General features: G+C 39.1%; 1 protein-coding gene across 1 annotated transcript in view; it reads right to left on the bottom strand.

Annotated features, from left to right (window-relative positions):
• Positions 1-20,271, bottom strand: part of cdh19 (cadherin 19, type 2) — a 108,879-nt gene that overhangs the window by 44,818 nt on the left and 43,790 nt on the right. The window contains exon 2 of the mRNA XM_071484795.1: positions 17,763-17,831. The gene's annotated coding sequence lies outside the window, so the exon portion shown is untranslated. The remainder of the gene's footprint in view (positions 1-17,762; positions 17,832-20,271) is intronic.

A 20,271-nucleotide genomic window follows, 5' to 3' on the forward strand; every position in this document is an offset into this window, starting at 1 on the left:
CTTATAGCACCCCCCGAAAAGTGAATCTCACCCCCCATGTTCAAAAACACACAGGCACAGACACAGACAGAAGCAGCGCTGTTTCTGCTTCTTTGCTCATTCGCAAGGTTACACACCTTTATTTCTTAGTATTGTGCTGCTGTGGATCATCATTCTTTCAGTGTTGGACACTTGGCTGGAAAGATGAGAAGCTGAAGTACAACAGAACTGCTGCATTCTCACACTGTGGACAAGAACAGGGAAAACTTGGGAGTGTTCATGCATTATTTCAAGATGGCTACCAGCCATATAGCAACAGCATTTAAATAGACTAAATCAGCTGCGTAAGTGAAACTGGATACAGCTCCTTTTTAATTAGCTTATTCATTTGTATTGGAGATTTTACTTTGATGTAACTGACAGCAGTGGTAGCTTTGCAGGTTGTTGACACTTCTGGAGTAGGAGGAGATATCATCACTGTCAGAAATCCCCAGTATCTTGGACTTGGAGTCACAGCTCTGAGTTTTTTTCTGACTTGAAAGCTCATAATCTCTGTCTGAATGATATGATATAAGGTAACAGCATTAAGCATAGTGATGTTTTGTGCTAAATATGGATGTAATTATGCTAACATGCTCACAATGCTAATATTGACATGTCTAGTAGGCTCAAATGTTAGCATAATAAACTAAAATACTTAAATAATGATAGTGCTAATGCAAATAAAAGGGAGCAGCAAATTTATTAAAATTCATCCAGAGGAGGACTTCAATGTCCACACCAAGTTTCATTACAATCCAATCAATAGTTGTTGAGACATTTCACCCAAAACTACAAATATCATCCTCATGCTGGTGCTAGAGTAAAGGTCAGGGGGGTCACCAAAGTCATTAAGAGTCAACGTCTGGGAATAATCAGTGTCTGTACAGAATCTAATGTTAATCAGTCTAATAGTTGTTAGTTTTAAAGGTGGTGGGCCAACAAATAAACTTTTTTTTAGCCATGCCACTAGCATGGCTAAAAAAAGTATTAATGAATAAATGAATGTATAAAGTTAGAGTAGAGTAGGTTTCATGTGGCAGACCAGTGCTCAAAAGACACAGCAGCTCAGCTTGCTAACCTTGACTTGGCCTGTCAATAAAACCTAAAAACACCTCCACCACTGATGCACATGACATTTCAAAAGCCTGTAGTTGTGCGTGACATTTCATTCAGCATCTACTCACTGTGTTAGTTTTGGTTTGTGCCCACATCATATGCCAACATGGCTAATTTGTCTCTCACATTAAGCACACTGGATAAACCTCCCTTATTGATTAAAGGGTGTTTTCAAACCTAGCTGCTCTCCGTTCTTCCCTCTGGAATAAATCAATGTTCTCACCTCAGTAGGACACTGAGGTGACACCAGTAACACAACCCAGTCAATGGGCCCCCCTACTTGTTGACCAATGTTCACCTCATTGAACCTGTCAGAAACTCTTAGGTCTAAAAAGATGTGAAGATTGAAACACAGATGCAAGACTGGGAGTACAATGCACCCAGGCCTTTTTAATTACTCATCCCCAAATATAATCCTCAGATCACAGAAAGCATTGAGCTTTGTTCTCAGCTATCAGTTTTGTCTGTGTCTAACCTTGAGTCACTGTAATTATACATTACGTTCCTGAAGGGGCCCAGCGGCAGAGTCTGGCTGCTGAAATGTGGGTCGTGAGTGTTTTGTGTTCTTTTCTTTAATCTGAAATATATTTAAGGGAGACAGGGGCCAGTCAGGACACAGCTCTACATCACCCAGTGGGGTGCCTGTCTGCTGTAGCCACAGGGTCCGGTTGGGTGATTTATACCACTATACCAATGGCTGCGATGGTAATATACTACAGGTAATTGAAAAGAAAATTGAATTAGGTCAACAGAAGCAGTGACAGTCATTGGATGTCACACAAAGGCTTTACTACTACAACATCATTCAGCCGTGCTGGCCCCATTAACTATCTTGCTGCCAATTCTAATATCAGGCAACTAGATAATTGTAGCCATATTTCACTTAGACTTAACACACCCCAGAACTGTAGCTCAACCTATTGTGATACACATACTGGAGCACTGATAAGGTTTTCTACAAGTTGTCTTCTTGTATAATGCGAGATAAGACCTTATCTCTCCAGTTTCCATCTCTTGCTGTGTGGTGGGATCCTGAGGGGGAAGTGGCATGGATACACCACAAACTATACACATCATAATGTACTGACACCATGACAAGGGCCTGAGGGGTGTCCAGGGGGTGGCACAGACACCTCCCTGGAATCTGGTTATCTAGCCCCCGACCAGAATCAGAAGGTTGATAGGTAGTTGGCTTGTTAGCATCATGGATGGATTACTGAAGAGGCCTATTGGGTACACACAGAGGGCCCCTGGACCAGTGCCTCCATACGAAGTGACCGTTAACATTTGACTACAAAGATATACAAAGTGAAAGAAGCAGGAAATGATCATAACGTGAGGCAAAATGACTACAAAAAGACAAAACTACAAAGAGACACAAGACAACATCAAAGACACAAAAAACAACTACAAAGAAATGCAGAACAACCACCAAGAGATTAAATACGACCACAAAATGATGCAAATAATGACTACAAAGAGAGCTAAAACAAATATAAAAACATACAAAGTGACTAGGAAAAAGCCACAAAGATTCATAAAGACCACACACGGACGCAAAAAAACTACGGCAAAATGACCACAAAGAGATGTAACCCGATCCGACTGAAAGATAGAAAAAGGGACACAAAAAGAGTAAAAGGAGATGCAAAAACCACAAATATATGGAAAACAATCGCAAAGAAGCAGGATGACCAAAAAGTGACACAAAGCACCAATGACAGCTGTGTCATTTGTAGTCTGGGTCTCTTGCTCCCTCGTAGGAAGGGTGAGGCGCCTGGTGTCTTATAGTCGGGCCAGGACTGCAGGCTATTTGGAGTCACATACAGAAGCTATTTATTGATATCATTTCATATAGGAATATTTATAGTTGTGTGTTTGGCATTCATTGATTCATTCACACTCAATGAACAATGAATGATAATGAACTATTAATAATCTACAGCTTATTATTACCAAGAACAAGCACTTTACATTTCAGTCTTTTATTATATTATTTATTGTTTACATCAGTAGTATGGATAATAAGCAATACATTTTCCATAAGAGGGCACACACATGCTGGAGTGGTGTTTAATGAGCTCCTCTTCCATATCAAAGAATTCAACACTAATCATTTTATTTGCATGAATACAATGCCACCTAGCATGTCAGTGGGTAAATGGAGGAACGAGCCATAATTCACTCTAACCATCTCTAATGACACACAATGCAATTAACAGATAACGAAATTAATTAATTTGGATTTACTGCGACACCTTTGTGCCTTTGAAGTGACTTGTTTACTCAAATTAAGCCGTTCTGTTGATGCACAGCCACAGGACCTTTTAAGTGCAATGGAGACGCCTGTGAGCGGAGTATAAAGTCAGAGATAAATAAAACTACTGTCCAGGCCGTGTTGCACTTGAGGAAGACACGTTTGGCATGGCTCCAGGTTTTGCCTTAGTGTTGTCATGACATGTTCACAACATCATACACACTTTACTGTAATGATCGTGTGAGGTACAGGTATGAAAATTTGCATTTTCATGCTTTTATGGAGCTTGAATTACTGGAGTGGCTCCACAGCTTTTATAAAGGGGTGTGAAATATGAATTAAAAAAAGTTTATTTTCTTGTAGTGAATATTCCCTGCATGATCATATCCAAGTATATGATACAGTCCTATTACTTTAACATAACCCTGGGACTGCCTACTAAACAGTAATACAGTTTCCAAGACTTTTTGGACATGTGCCTCCATGAGCATTCCTGTTCAGTGTGGATTAAAAGGAAAATGAGGTTTTATTGTAGTACACACCTGCTACTCAGTTATTGTGCATTATAACAACAGTTGTGAGGGAATATTGACAGAGCTCAGCCAGAATGAGAACATTACCTTTGTGCAACAAAATGTTGGATTATTGCAGCGGTTTTTAGCTCAGTCAAATAAAAGTCCACAGCTGCCGGTGCAGAAAAAAGGAGAGGGGAAATGAAACTATAATATGCATTGCTTTCATTCACACAATTATTGCTTCACATGTGGATGATGGTAATATGAAATGTTCCTATAACAGCTGGGTCGCAGTCTTTTTCGCCGCGCGTTGAATATATTCATGATCCGGCCACAAGATGCTAATCTCCCCTTCTCTGATTCCTTATATCTCCTCTGTCTTGCGTTGAGCAGCAGTGAGGCTGATCAGCACGGACAGATTTGTCTGAAGGGGAAACAGGAGAGGAGACAGGAGTGACACAACTGTGGCCTCCTGCTGAGAAAAGAGAGAAGGTAAAGCAAGAGGAGAGGGCAGCTAGTAGATAAATAGACTAATCTAATTTGTTACCTCAGCCAAATGTATTCCAACTCTTCCTCTGTGCTTCTCTGTCCCAGCCCACGGTGGATGATGCTAAAATGTTTGGGCAGGAAGGGACACAACGGGGAGAGAGCTCGCCCAGAGGAAGTTCAACACTATCCCACGGTCCTCTCTGACACATTGCACAATTCTGTATTCTGCATTTAAAACCTTTGCCCAGCCCTGTGCTATAATGAAATGCATACACTTATGCAAATCAGAGTCTACAGATATAACCTCTGAAATGACTCTAATAATGTATTGATAGTAATATATTGGCAATGGAAATTGAAATTGAGAGATGTTGTCTCCTCGGACTAGAAACCAAAAGTACAGATCAATTTAAAATGGCAAATGACTGTGCTCCCTGAGCCCATTTCGAAGAAGTGAGTAATAGATCTCTGATCATAGGCTATTACAGCCTGGTCAGGCAGGGGCTCGGCTGCCTGTGGAATACAGAGAGCACTCCTTGACTTTTACATCAAAAAGATGCCTCAGAGAAAGTCCTCGGAGCCTTGGGCACCAAGGATCTCTGGAGCCGCACCACATGAGGAGTACAGTGGAGTCTTTGGTTTCATCTTTCTCTCTGGTCTTTATTAATGGCAGCAGGATTGTAATTCAGAGAGTAGTGCTGAGCTCACTGATGCTAATCACACGTGCCCGTTTCAGAAAATATTATACAGCAGCAGCAAGCAGGCTGCGGCGATTTGAGAAGCTAACGCTAGCTGAAAAGTTCTTGTTTTAACTGAGAGAATTATTGATATCAGAAGACACCGAGGTATTTCAAACTGATCTGAGGTGTTTCAACTTGCATTCAGGTTTTTACAGGCAAATGCACTGCTCTGAATTCAAGGTTTTCCTGTTTTGTGAAAGCTGGTACTGTCAGTAAAATGAACATCCCTTTGTCCTTCTGTTTTATTGACAACGGACAAGTTTCCGTCCAAATTCAGCCCAAACTTTAAAAAGAATTTTAAGAAAATCTACAAAAGAAGTAAATTAAAACGTGTTTCCATCCAATACTGTTGAACATTACAAAAAAAACCACAATGCAACGGAAATATGGCATTTCGTTCCTCTGAGGAGCATTACACTCTCCTCACATACTGCATGTATGTCATGATGTAGTACGTGATTTCCTTTTCACCTGTCATACTTTGTTTTTAATCAATTCACCTCAACTCACCAACTTTTCCTCCTCATACAAGTGTAAAAACTATTTTTGCAGTATTTTGATTTTTTATCAATTCTCCTTTTTTCACTGTTCTTTTATGCCCAGATTGAAAATGCACATAAAAACAAGTGGATGGTAACTCACTTATTGTTTGGGATCTCACAGACCTGTCTGCTGCATGTGTAAAGAGAAAAAATATATTTGCAAAATCAATTATTTAAAAAAAAAAAAAATTTTTCTTTTCTTCTGAGGTTAAGGAAAACTGATATACTTGCTTTTGATCAATGCATACGCGTAGACGACAACAGCAGTGACCGAGGCATCATTATGCACATTCTTGATCTATGTTTTGTCTGGAGGATTATATCCACCAGGGCCAGATTAGGGCCGAAAACTGAATATTTTCTTTGTGACCAGACACCATGGGGACACTGGAGGAGGTTGCAGTATTGTTGAAAACAGCAGTGGCTACATAGTAGATGCAGAAAAGCACTAGGAGTTACTGACCTTACTTTTCAATAGTGGTTATTAGGACCTACATAACCATTGTAGAACACCAGCCATGATGCACATGTAGAGGTTAAAAGCAGGTATCAAAGCTGATGTGTATATGTGTATATGTGTATGTATAAGGTCGTCCTTCCTTTCCTCTTTTGATGAAGGTGACAAATTATGTAAATGCTCATAAAACATTGCTATTACACCAAACTAACTACCAAAGCAGACATGTTACAAACTGATGTTTCTTATGTTTGGGGGTCAGTTTTTAACTGAGGCAACATTTCAGGCAGTGTATAAAGCACAAGGATGCTTTACAGTAACACCAAATTATTATAATTATTCAAACATCTCATCATGTTCACCGACAATGAAAACTCCATATGCGAGATGAAAATTCATATGAGCCGATGCAAATGAAGACCTTTTTGATCTGACAGTCAAAATTGATGGGAGGGTCCTTAGATCAGTACACCGTTGTGATGAGAGATGAGAGAAAAGAAATTTGAATTTCAAATTTCCACCTTATTACATTGTCAGTGTTGCGGGTATAAGGCAGTGCTGAGAGTGGACATACAGTGAATGTGGAGCATACTTCAGCTAAATTGATATTTTGAAAGCCTCGCTGGAACCATTTTCTTGGAAAAACCTTGGAGGACATCATTGTGCAATAACGACTGTTGAACCTCTTCTCTCTCTTGATATTCCTGTCCCAATAACAATATTCCCGCCTGAACAATGTGCCCCTGGTCAACCTTAAAGATTTTTTGAGCCTTAAGAGCAGAAATATTTTGCATCTAAATGTCTTATTTGCAGTGTTTCTGGGTTCAACAGCATGCATAAACATAAAAAGGACTGTGTTTATATACCATCGCCTTTAGTGCGTTCTTATTGATCAAAGTTGACAGCTACACATGTTGGATAAAGAGAAACATCATGATGATGTATTTTTGTTGCATTATTTATCATGGCTGGCCTGGTAGGGCGACGGTCCCTGAGGTAATATGTCTCCTGATACATTATATCAGACAAATCTCTGGCTCACTCTAGAGAGTTTTTGCCTCAGAGTTTTATAATGCATTCATTTTCTGTTATGTAACATTTATGTTTTAGGTCTGGGAATGTGTGTGTGTGTGTGTGTGTGGGTGTGTGTGTGTGTGTCTGAGTGTTACAGTTTGAGATTGAAAAATCACAGAACTGCAGAATAAGATCTACTGCTAATTTCATGTTTTATTTATTCCCACATTGCAGTTTACAGTATATTGTGTTTGTTTAATGTGGGTCAGTTTGCAAAGTTTTGGGAAGCTACCTTGATAAATTCAATTAAAAAAGGCCTTGTGAAATACAATTGAGGGCTACTGTCAATTTTGAATTACCTGGATTGTGGACGACAAGATGAAACTTTAAGAAAAATGTGTGAAAATCACATTCAATTTTAGATAAAGTAAGGCACAAGAATTTTTTTTTGTTAATCCAAAAATTAAAACCAGAGTCTCTCGGAAGGCTATTTCACCGTTTTACTATTGTGCTACGGCCCTAAGGTCAGAGACAGGTTAAAAGACAACAGTCAAAATCCAAGTAGAGTTTTCTTCCCTTCTCTACTGGTTAAGTGGCAAAATCCTACACCTCCCCATGCAACTTGATAATATCTTTGATTAGATCGTCCTTGAACTTTTTTCTGTTAAATTTTTGAAAACCTGAAGCCCAGTGTTCTCAGACTTTAGAGAGAGCATAAAAAATAATAAAACAGAGTCAAATATCTTCATATGGAAAATCAGCCAAATGGCCCTTTTAATACTTTAAAATCATAAATTAAAAGTTGTGGAAAGTGTTCGTCTGACTTTTTGATAGAATGTTATGGCTCTTATCTCTTTTATTTGTAATTTCCTTTTTTCTGTTTAATTGTTTTTCACTTGCATTAGCCCATTGGTTTTATTAACCCACTTTTATTTCTTGTGTGCATTATTGAAAACAAAGGTCCCTGCAGGCCTCAAACCAGGGACACTGACGGTACATGTATGAACTGTGTAATATTATTTTTGTTCATTTTAACATCTCCTCAAAAAAAAAGAAAAATTGTGTTGAATACTTAGAATAGCTGAATAGGTGGCTATCTCAGCTGACATCACTCCCATGGCAGGTAGATTATTATTGTGTTGAATCAATTACAACATGCTAGATTGGATTAAAATGGAATTATGAACATGCTACTTTCACACAATGCTTGTAAACAACATAATGGGTTTATTCACCTAATCAGAGTAAGGACAATAATGTGATTATTGCATGTAAACACAGCTATAGTACTAATGAGATGCTGAGCCCCGCCTGATCTTGTTCTGATTAGCTGCTGCAGATCCACGTGGAGATGAAGCATTAGCTTTCACTCAAGTGAATGAAAGATATGGATATTCATGAAGTTGAGTGTGAGCTTGGAGGTGTTTGAAGTGTTTTAAACAGCTCCAAGTTGTTGTAAAAACTGGGAGATTGGTGCTGAAGCACCTATTGTGCAGAGAGCTCCCATAGGATACAACGACTGTCTGGGTGTCAGGTTCATTTAGCTGAAATATAATATATAGGGAATCAACACATCAGCAGGTGCAAAATGTCAGTGTCTTTTTTTTCACTTTTTTTATTGCAAAGAAGTTTGAGAACTATGTTTTCAAGTCTGTTTTAACACTGTACTCAAATATGTGTAATGAAAATATTATTGGTGAGACTGCAGCTGTTCCTCAAAATCCCCAGGCCCTCTAGTGGCCGTAGTGAACACGACTGCAGGAAAGGAGGAAGTAAGGTGACAATGTTACGGAGCAAGAAAGCCTGCATAGTTAGGTCGGGATGAATGATTTTTTTTTTTTTTTTTTTTTTCATGGAGTTATTTGTAATTTTTTCTATTGCTACAGCCAGTTTTGATATTAACAGCGTTTTACTTATCAGGGTAGAACAGCAAGTTCAGCATCAATCTTCATCCTTTACTCACTGAGAGCTGTCTCCAGCAGTGGAAAACAAACACTAATGTTATCTCTTATGTCTATCACGTCTTTCCTTCTACTGAAGTCAGCATTGATAATGACTCACTGTAGCCTCCAGTCTGCCCTGGAGATGTAGAGCTGCTCAGAGGACGTATTACAACCTTGTCTTGTAAACGCAACGATGGCTGAAGCTGTTATCCAGCAACAATCATCACCACCCGCTGCCGGAGTCAAACCAGGTTCAGAGGCAGAGCAAATTTACAAATAACCCCTTTAAAGCACAGTCATGATTGATCACCTAACCTTAACCATGTGTTTATAATTGTCACCATGATGAAGAAGGTCCTCTAATCTTAACAAAGTAGTCACTGTAACCCAAAACTACAATGTGTCTCGTAAGCTAATCAAGTCATTTTTGTGTCTAAATCTAACTAGAGCTGCAAAAATTAATCAACTAGCTGATCACAAGAATATTAATCTGCAACGGTTTTGATTATTGGATGGTCAATTACATAAATTTTAATCTGATGGTTTCAGGTTCTCAAATGTGAGAATTTACATTATTGGTGGGTTTTTAAACTGTTGGTTGGACAAAACAAGTGTTAAAAAATAAAGGACAATTGAATCTGTAATGAAAATAATTAGTTGCAGGCCTGAACTTTACCAAACCTCAACCATAATATTGTCAGACCATGAAATAGATTTATTTTTCAACGGTGATTTATGAAATTTTGAAAGACAAATGACTGATGATCATCCTGCTTACAGGGCCATTATATCAGAAAACACTTTAATGTAAATGTGAGCTCATTTTGATGTTGATGTTTGGAGGACTTGGACCTGCAGTGATTTCAGTGTAAGTGATGAGCCATTAAATGACTTAGTCAGATCACATCAGTGCCTTCCAAAGTTTCTGATGCCAAAACTTCTCTTTGGGTTTCATCAGAGAACAATTATTTTTCTTTGCTGAGTTGCAGAAGAGGAACAGTCACAAAAAGATGGATTTTCATACTAAAAATAGTTAAGACTGAAAAAAAAAAACAATTAAGTCAAACTAGGAGCATTTTACACAGTGGCTATGGGCGTCAAGGTTCAAGGTTCAGCTTCATTATACAACACAGCACTGCCCTCTGAAATGCATGACAAGGCACAAATGAAAATATTTTAAATAAATCTATGAAATTAGATAAATAGAAAAAAAGCAGAATGTAAAAGTAGAAATGAAGGAAAAAAAGATTCTGTAATTTCCAGATGCCTCCCTGTCACTGGCCAGCGATTTGCATGAAAACAGAGGTGCATCTTCACAGCTTTCATAACACTCATGTGCACTAGTCAGCACTGAGCTATCGCCACTTCAAGTGCATCTGAGCAACAAATTCTGCATTTCGCTCTTTTCATATCGATTGAAAAATGATGGCTTAATTATGATAATTCAGTTTTGCCTCGCAATTTCCCACCTCTCCGCAGAGAATTGTAATTAATCCATTACAAACAACACCTGTTATTCAATATGTTGATGAGGACACCTCTGTGGTAAAACATTACAATGGTGGCGATAGAGGCACAGCGCATCAGTGTGTGTGACTTGTACTCTTCAAAGGGGCGATTACGCTTTCCTGATTGATTTCCCCCGATGAATCATAATAGCAGCGATGGGTAAAGTCTACTGCAGGCTGGAGACAAAACCACAGAATGTGCATTTTTCATTCCTTAAAGGACGGGAGCGGAGTTTCTGACAGCGTGCTTTGGGTCTATACATGGTCCTTGTTGTCACCATTTAATCATTGCATTTATTTGTTGTCTTCAACAACACTGAAGGAATCATTTGACACTTTAGGGAAATACGCTTACTGGCTCTCTGGCAGAGACAGATGAGAAGACTGATACCACTCTCATATCTGTTAAATATAAAACTACAGCCAGCAGGCAGTTAGCCTTCTGCAGCCCTCAGCTAAAAGTTTAGAGGAGCTCCTAAACATAATAGCAAATGAATGACACATAAAATTGTGTGTTTCTTCACTTTAAACAGTCCAAAACCAACTAAAATCTATACATCCCCAGGCGCATTTATACAGAATTTAGTTTTATTTTACTCTGCCAGGCTGCTGTCAGTGTTTTCTTATTTTATTGAAACAAAATCTCAGTGTCCTGTTGTGCGCACAGCGAAGCTGCTGACCCACTATCAACCTGCGGAGGTGAGCAGATAAAAACAAAATGCTCTTCGCAGAAGAGAAAGCAGTGATAGGTGCTGATTCTGAGGACAGACAGAAGAAACAGACAGGACGAATGTTAAAACACCACAAAATGGTGAGCTATTCCTTTAAAAAACCACCAGCATAGATTCAAAACAATGTTCATTAAAATGATTTCACTGCTTACATGCAAATACTAATAAGAAGATTGTTGATAGCCAGCTTGAGCTCATTGTTGGTAAAAATGTTTAGTCAACTCACTCAGGCAGAATTTGTGAAATTCAACAAAAAGTCATGATGCTTGCCAAACCAACACCTTTCAGCTGCTCAGTTATAATTAATAGGAGATTTTGTACGCTAAAAACAGTTTCAACAATGCCTGTCTAAACTTTTCCATTTGATTGAGTCTTATATTCATGCGGCGCTGTGATTTCCAAGCCATAAATGCATCCTGATCCTCAGGAAATCATTCTGGATTACTGTCAAAGTCACATTTTCTATCATTTACTATTCATTTTCAATGGATCTGCACAGCGCAAAGTCAGACTGACATTCCACATTACGGGGCAGGACAAATTTCTCTTTCTTGTTTCTTGTTTCCAGTGCGAGGAGACAGACGATGATGTTCGCTCAGGATTTGAAGCTAAATATAATATGAAGAACTCTGTGGGACATTTGACAAGTTGAGACGTACTGTTTCTCTCCCAAATGTTGTTGTCAGTGCACTGTAACTGTTTACAGTATTAGAATTGTTTGTATCCTTCATATCTGCAGTACACTGTCAGTATTACATGTCGCCTTACAAGTATATGTAAAATACAGGCAGCATGTTGTTAGTCACAGTTCCTCCACTATACTTTATATTAAGGCCTTCCATATAATCCCTCAGGATGACATGTTCCTACTTAGCCAGCCTTTTCAAACAGCTGCTGCCTTATTGTCCTGACATTTCCAGGGAATTAGTTATTATTCAGACGTGTTTATTGAGACTTATTGTCTGATCTTACGTTATTAAACTCCCTGTCTATCTACTGGGAGTGTCGACTAGACTAGACTTTGCTAAAGCGCTTTGCCTTTGACTCTCATTGAAGCGAAATATGAATAGTAAACAATCAACATCAATCTAGGAGAGGACATCTAATAGCAAAAAATAAATAGGAAAATAGAAGTGTTCCCTGTCCATGTGATCTTTCAGTCATTACAGAAATAATTAAATTTTTCTAGAAAGAGGTGAAAATATGATATTAAGTCATTAGTAAATTAGTAATTAAAAGTAATTACAAGGAGGAAAAAAAATCTCTCACCACTGCTCAGCTGTGGCTTAACCTACTGTTTTTAGCAACAAAAAAACCCCAAAAAAAAACACCTCCCATCAAACTTGTGAAACACCCTCAAAGTCTGGAGTCTAGACTTTCAGCATGCCAAAGTCATTTTTCCTTTGATCTCTCAAAAATAGAAAGTTAAATGCAAAAGAGGTGTACACGGGGGAGGTAGTGGAGGATGAGACGTTTTGTCAATAGGGTCCGTTATGTGTGGGGAGAAACTTTTGGACTGTGGTCTCAATTAGAGCTGATTTAGTGAAAACCAGAAAGGGGGGCTTATTGTGCAACTGAGAAAGGTCAGGAGTGATTTTTGACTAATGTTGATTTATCTTTCGCTTTCTGCCTTCCTGATTAATTATGTTCAAGATGAACACACAGGGGGGAGACTGAGGACACTCGCTCTGGCCTGTGTGGGTTGAAAGGCAGTGATATCCATGTTTGAATAGAAAGAGAGAAAGTTTAGGTCAAAAAATGTAATTAACCCTTCTTCCTTATGAGTTATGACATACTGAGTTGAAGAAAACTCAAAAATACTGTATGGTACACAAAACATTGTATGTTCATCCTAACACCAATAAGAAACAACTCTAAAAAATGTAAATGAAAAATGAGATATAATGCTGTCAAGTTGCAGCAGTGACAAAAAAGAGAACACTATTCCCATGTAAAAATGTATATTTTCCAATTGATTTTTGATTGGAGTTGGATAGGAGCCTTCCATCTAAGCACCCGGGTGGCCTCACAATGTTAAGTGGTGTTAAAAGATTGGTAATGCAGCTTGGATCAAGGCCATTTAATAACTTGTGCTTAATTAAACGCATTTTAAGATCAATTCTGTAAATGTTAGGCTACAAGTGCAAAGAGGACCTGAAGTGATATGAAATCTGCACTGGGCTCTGTGCAATCCACAGTCATTCATACATCATCTCCTTGCTTTTAATCTCATAACACCTCCAGCAAGAGGCACCCAAGAGCCCTAAGCATTCCCAACAATCTCCCTTCAATATGCAGTAGCAGAATACAGTCACTCTGACTGAAATCGTCCTGGATGGCAGAGCTTGTCACTCTGTCAGCAAAACTTACCCAGCAGAGGAACAACATCATCAGCACTACTCTTTTCATCCCTAAATATAACGTTAGTCAGACAAGAATTGACTGTTAAATCAAGAGCTTTTTCTTTCTTGCACAGCTCAATTTATCACCACTCTGAAATTAAATCACTAGTGCCACTGCACCAAACAATTGAAGATGTAGTAAATCTCATATTTTTACCTTCAGAGATGACAATGACTCAAAGACACATGAACTTTTCCACTTGAGACAGCTGTTCACTCCTCATCTGAGTGGGACAGGCCATGTTTTTCTTCAGATTCAGATCCTGACAACAACACATTGAGCAGAAAACTGCACTGAATGACGTAAAAGAGTGTAATTCTCTGAAGATGTACTGCCCAGATATCAAGGCACAGCAGAGGCCTGATTGCTCTCCAGATCTCTGTCCATGAATATAACAAACTCTCAGCAGGACAATGTGCCTCTTGATGAACCTTGAACAACCAAGAACACTGACATGCTGTATCTGTCACTCTCTGAGGGCCACACTCATGCTTGGAAAGAGTGAATAACTTGCAGCGTCAGCAGCAACCCCAATTCCCCAATGCCTTCCCAGGATCCCTTGGGGAATACAGGCCTTTTTTGACCAGAATGAAAGCCACACTATTGGTCCTCCTTTAGAGTTTCCCTACATTTCCAAAGAGGCTATGTGATCTTTGATATCTAGAACATTTCCTCAGGGCCTTTCTTCAAAGACAGAGACCACCACCCATGCCTCCAGGTCCAATGTCACTGTTCCTGAAATCTCAGTGCCATTTGAGGGATGTATCAGCCATGACACCTTGATATCCATAGCCCTCATTACTTCAGCACACATCTTGTCCACCCATGGCATCTTCCCACTGTGAAGACCTCTGTAGTGACCACTGCCAAAGAGATGAGCTAGGGCCCACTGACAATATTTTCAGTCAGTTATCAGTCATTTATCTACTCATGTTGAGAAAAAACCTGAACAACCAGAGTCTTTCAAGGAATCGCTTATCAATCTTTGACGAATCCCTTGGAGGTTACCTTAAAGTAGATCTTGATAACTTCTGTAGATAAAGAGAGCTTTATGCTTCATTAAAAATGTGTCAGATAGTTGCACAGCATCTGAAAAAAACTTTCACCCACACCTTTCCAACATTGGGAAAAGTGCAGGCTGCATAAACCAATTATTCTAACTTTCCAACAGCCAACAATCCAATAACTTCCCACAGCAATTCACCAGATGGTCTGAATTGAGAAAGTAGTCAGGGTTTGATTTCTCTTTTCATTCTTCACAAAGTAACTTCTCTCACTTTGTGTGACCACACAAGTGTAACACTATAATGGTAAAAGGTTGACCATGCTTGTTTTTGATTGGTCGCCAAGGGCAGACTTTATCAAATATGCTTCAGATGAATGCAAAGAGCAATTTTTCATTGAGACCTTTATGCGCAATAAATGATAACCTTCATCCCTCACATATTTAGTTTAGTTTCTGCCTACATTTCTTTGTTAACACAATGAAGTCAAATCAGCACTGAGATATGTGATGGGTTTACAAGATCACCAGAGTGGGCTGGCCCTGACCTCACGATGAGTGGAGCAATAACAAAAAACTTGAAAATCTCACCTTCATTCAAGACCTGCATTCTTGTCTTTTTCATTTGGAAGCCTTTAGAGTTTTTTATGACCTGTTAGGCATTGTCACAGCCACACATTTAGTGGTGTTTTATTCCTTAAGCCCCTATGCTGTTACAAACACCATAAATATGACTGAAGGGACAGTGAAGAGATGGCGCTATAATCCCCATTTGAACAATTATCGCTCTTATCTCTGTGATGGTAAGCTGCTTGTCTGGCCTTTGAGAGTTGTCATTCAGAACATCTATCAAAACTTTTCCCTTCAGACTTGGTCCAGTGATGCACTGCATGAAATAGTTTGTAGTTCAGTTTAGCTCCTGGGTTGCCTCTATTTAAACTACACATTTTTTTTAGCTCCAAGCAGCTAGGCCAAAGCAGTATTTTCCTTAAAAGTTGACTTCACTGTAGGATCAACAGTATAAATCACACAATCACACAATCAATACAGTGCATACAGGATTTGTACCATGAGATGTAACACATCCATTTGTTACATATATCCTTACCATTACTCATTCACAGCCATTCCTCCTTTAAAGGATCAGTGTGTATGATTTATTTGCTGTAGTGGTGAGATTGAAGATTGCAACAAACTTAATACCCCTTACCCCTCCTTTCCCAAACATGTATGAGAACCTACAGTGGGGTTCTAGGTAACATAAAAACACAAACACAGTGTTCAGTTTGCCCATTCTGGGCCACTGTAAAAACATGGTGGTGCAACATGACAGGCTCTGTGGAGGGGAATCTGCTCCTTATTTATGGAAGGCTCATTGTAAGCTAACAGAAGAGCAACAATTCTTATTTTCAGGTGATTTCACACATATGAAAACAATTATGAATATTATATTCTATTTCTGCCAGTAGACCCCCCCTAAATCCTAAACATTGGTCCTTTAATGCAGTGGCGCAGTGACAACCTGGTGGCATACAATGTAGCAAGGGATGTAGATGGCCAGAACAGGGTAATTGCTCTGGTATCAGGGGGGACGGCATCAAATTGGAATGAGTCTTGGAGGCTGGAGCTACGTTGATTGAGAAGCAGCGGCAATGGCAAGAAGGGGCAGACTTCCTCCATGGGAGCACAGATAAGGAGGACACAGACAAAAAGACTAGAGAGACCCAGGCATCTATTAGAGGTGTGTGTGTGTGGGTGCTAGCAGGGACCCACAAGTAAGCAAGGGAGTCAGAAAAGCACTAGTTTCCTCTGTAATGAGCTGAATGAATGTAATATTCTGTAGTGGTAAGTCTAGTTTGGCCTCGGCGTGGGAGGCTTCATCCTCCTCACCTTGGGCCCTGCTATTGTTTCATCAAAGCTTAATGATCCTGCATGCACTGTGACAAGCACAGTGCATATTAGTGACACTGTGCATTCATTCAGGGCATCATTATAATGAATATGTTGTACAGACCAATATATTAGAAAGCATTTTGGCAATGGTGTAATTCTAAGCAAGCTACAAGTCAAGAAAAAGTGTTGATGAACCCTCAATCTCACAAAACACTTAAAGGCTATTTCCACCGAGACTTGGCTGTATATAATTAGTATCGGTTGCATGTGAAGCACTGGAAAGTGTATGTAATGCAGTTTGAAGAAACTGAAAGGGCACAGAGTGACCAGATGTCAAAGAGAGCAGCAATAACTAACTCAGAACAGTTTCTGTCACTGTGGCCAGCTGTGAGGACTTTGTGAATAGTGCATTTTTTAGTTCACACTAGAGAGTGGCAGCTGCGTAACTATTAAGGTAATTTCACATTTTAGTTTCTCCAGATGAAGCTGAATAAGAGGGTCTTTTGCACACAGCCCCATTCCCCTGAAGACCTCAAGATAATTAAAGGAAAGTAGGAGCTTGGGGTGATCTTTGGATTCTGATGCACAGCCATGGAGTTCACCATTCAAGCACCACTTGTGATCTCCCTGGGCCTCCATTGGGGGACAGGAGAGGTCATGACACAGCCCAGCTTGATCAAGGGTTCCTCTGTCTTTTGTTCCCCATAGTTTTCCTCTCTTGGTGTGGTTTCTTGCTGTCGGCAATCACTGCTATGTTGTGTACCAGCCTTCGATGATACAAATTAAAATAATTTCAGGTCTTGTAAAGTCCTGACAGAGGAAATTGGCAATACAAGGTAGCATAATAATTAAAATCCTCTGCATTTTCAGTCACATGCAGACATCGAAATTTCTGCACTAGTCCAACACTGCAAAGCTCAAGTAGGGACCACAGATGTCAGTGTCTCTGTGATGCATGGTAGCCAGCCTGTTTTCTTTATCAGTGCAGCATACTGTACACTTCGACTTGCTCCCAGCAACATACCTCCCCTGACTCTCAGATAAAACATGGGGTCTGTCACACAGACTTGCGCTGAGGCCCGGCAGGGGAGCCCTAATGATTGCAATAAAAAACAAATGCAAATGATTACCTTGGGGTTCCCTCTTGTGTGGAATCTGTCGCTCAGCCTCTGGCTGTCAGGATGGATCACTGCCATCGTCTGTGGACATGGAGCGTTAGGAAAATAAACACCAACTGGGCCAACGTAGGCAGCAACAATGCAATAACAATAATGATATTATCTTTTACATTGTATGGTGTCAAGCTAAGACCATTTTTGGTAAAGAATGATGGGTCACGGCTGAGCAGAATCACACTCTGCCAATCCCAGCAATCAAATTAACTTGTGTTCATTTGTAACCATGATATTGCGCCGCTTTACAGCCTCACAAGCAGTCAGAAAATTGTCTCTATAATTTGTGTAGATTCATGATACTCTTTAACATGTTTAAGATTATCACTGGGCTGTGAAAACCATGTATCTCCAAAGTATCAACCTTTCACAAGCAAAGAAAAACAGCCTGTTTTCAGCTTTGTGGCAATGCATTTTTCAGTATGCTCAGTGTAACTGCAATTCTGAGGTACTTTACTTGAGTATTTTCAAATTATGCTACTTTATACTTCTGTTTTACTAAACTTATTTAATGGCTAAGTTAATTATCATACGATCAGTTCATAAAATATGATGCGTTGTTGTATGATAAGCTACCCAATATGAAAATTCGCTATAATAATACATTAAAATTCCTGTTTACATGTTACTGCATCAAAAATAATGATGATACAATTTTATAATGATATAATGCTGGCAAATGCAATTCTGCATAATGAGTACATTTTGTTGCAAATATTTCTCTGTTATTTCTTAAGTAAGATCTTGAATGCAGGACTTAATGCAGTATCTTTATAGTGGCATATTGCTACTTTTACTTGAGTAATTCATTTGAATACATCCTTCACCTCTTGCAATCAGTGCAATAGTCAGATAATATTTTTGGATGGATTTCAATTAAGTTCCTTGGTTTATTTTGAATGGTTTATTTAATTTTCTCCATCCATAAAGGGACACTTAATCCTTGAGTTTATCTGACAAATTCAAAATCATCAAATTTGGACTCACTGGACACAGGTGAGAAAATATCAAAATAACAAAATGAAATGTAAGATGTTTTAATGCAAAATGTGGGTTCAATAATGTCAAACTATGTATTAATATGTAAGTATTGCTGAATCTTTATAATTGCATGTACACTGCTCTTGACATTTTATATAGAGTTCTACATAGAGAATGTTCATGCTATCTACAAATGAGTACATATAATTGGTTTTCAGCTGCAGCGCAAGCCAAGTTAACTAACTTTACTGTAACATCCATAGAAGATATGAAGATATTTTTGTTTTATACATTTCATTCCCAGGTCAGGCTGAGAAAAAAACAAACGCAACCTCTTCATCCACTTTGTCAACTTGAGGATCATGGGCAGTAAAATTTTTTTCACTGTGGGCAGAGAAAATGGAAATTAGTCCCGTGCCTGCTGTTGAATGGCCAGAGTTCAATTTGAAAATGTTTTGGCTCTAGTAGGTCATAACTAAACAGTTGAGTCAACACAAAATGAGTGGCTTATATAAAAGGATTTTATGAATTATTTTCTAAAGTGTGTCAGCTTTTAGGATTTAGGGGACAAGAGAGGTCAAACCAAACAAGAGCACAGATGCACAGAACAGTATATCACTCTGTATAAAAAAAATAAAATAAAATAAAAAAAGTCATTGCTTCTCTGAAATTAGGCCTCAGGGGCTACATATTCGATGTGAAATCCCCTTCGTTGGTCCTTGGTGAACAGAGCGGATACGTGATGTTCAACTCAGGGGTAAAAACCAGCCTCCAGCGCTCCGTCAACAGGTGAAATGAGACTTGTGGTTATAGTGATGTGAGATTAGTTCAGGAAAGGGCGAGGAAGACTTCCTCTGCAGACAGATGGATCATGCATTGTCTCTGGTAAGCATTCCACAATGTAAGCCAGGCTAATCCTCCAGGCAAGATGTACAGTATCTTCGGCTGCATTTGTCTGAAAATAGACAGTTTTGCAGCTAAAGAACATCCATAATACTTAAATAACTTACACAGAGATTCAGTGTACATTGATTCAAGGTCACTAGGAGCCACCACTGATGTTTGCACAAACCTATAAAATATAAAATAGTGGGATTACAAGCATGAGATCACATTACAGCAATGAAATACAAACATACCTGCAGCCGTGCTGCTACAGCTGGAAATGCCTGCTTTTCTATTTCAGCTATTTTTATGGTGTGCTGTAGTTATTTGGTTGTTTGGGTCCTTCGGGGCTCAAGGTGCCTATCTGTCAAAACCATATAAACAACAATTTTATGATTGATTTGTCATGCGGTTATATAAGAGGCTGATATAAAGCACACGCCGTGAGTCCGGGAAGACCTGAGAAAAAGATCATATTGGAAATAATGAGGATTCATTTGTCGTGTAAGTGAAAACAATATCAGGGGCTTTTGTTTTAGCCCATTTTGCTAATGATGTCTTCATCCTCAAGAGCTCTGAAATGACCAGAAAGACACCAGAA

This window comes from Trachinotus anak, unplaced genomic scaffold, assembly GCF_046630095.1.
Source record: "Trachinotus anak isolate AG129_WGS33_773 ecotype Australia unplaced genomic scaffold, CSIRO_AGI_Tana_v1 ptg000009l, whole genome shotgun sequence".
Classification (NCBI taxonomy): domain Eukaryota; kingdom Metazoa; phylum Chordata; class Actinopteri; order Carangiformes; family Carangidae; genus Trachinotus; species Trachinotus anak.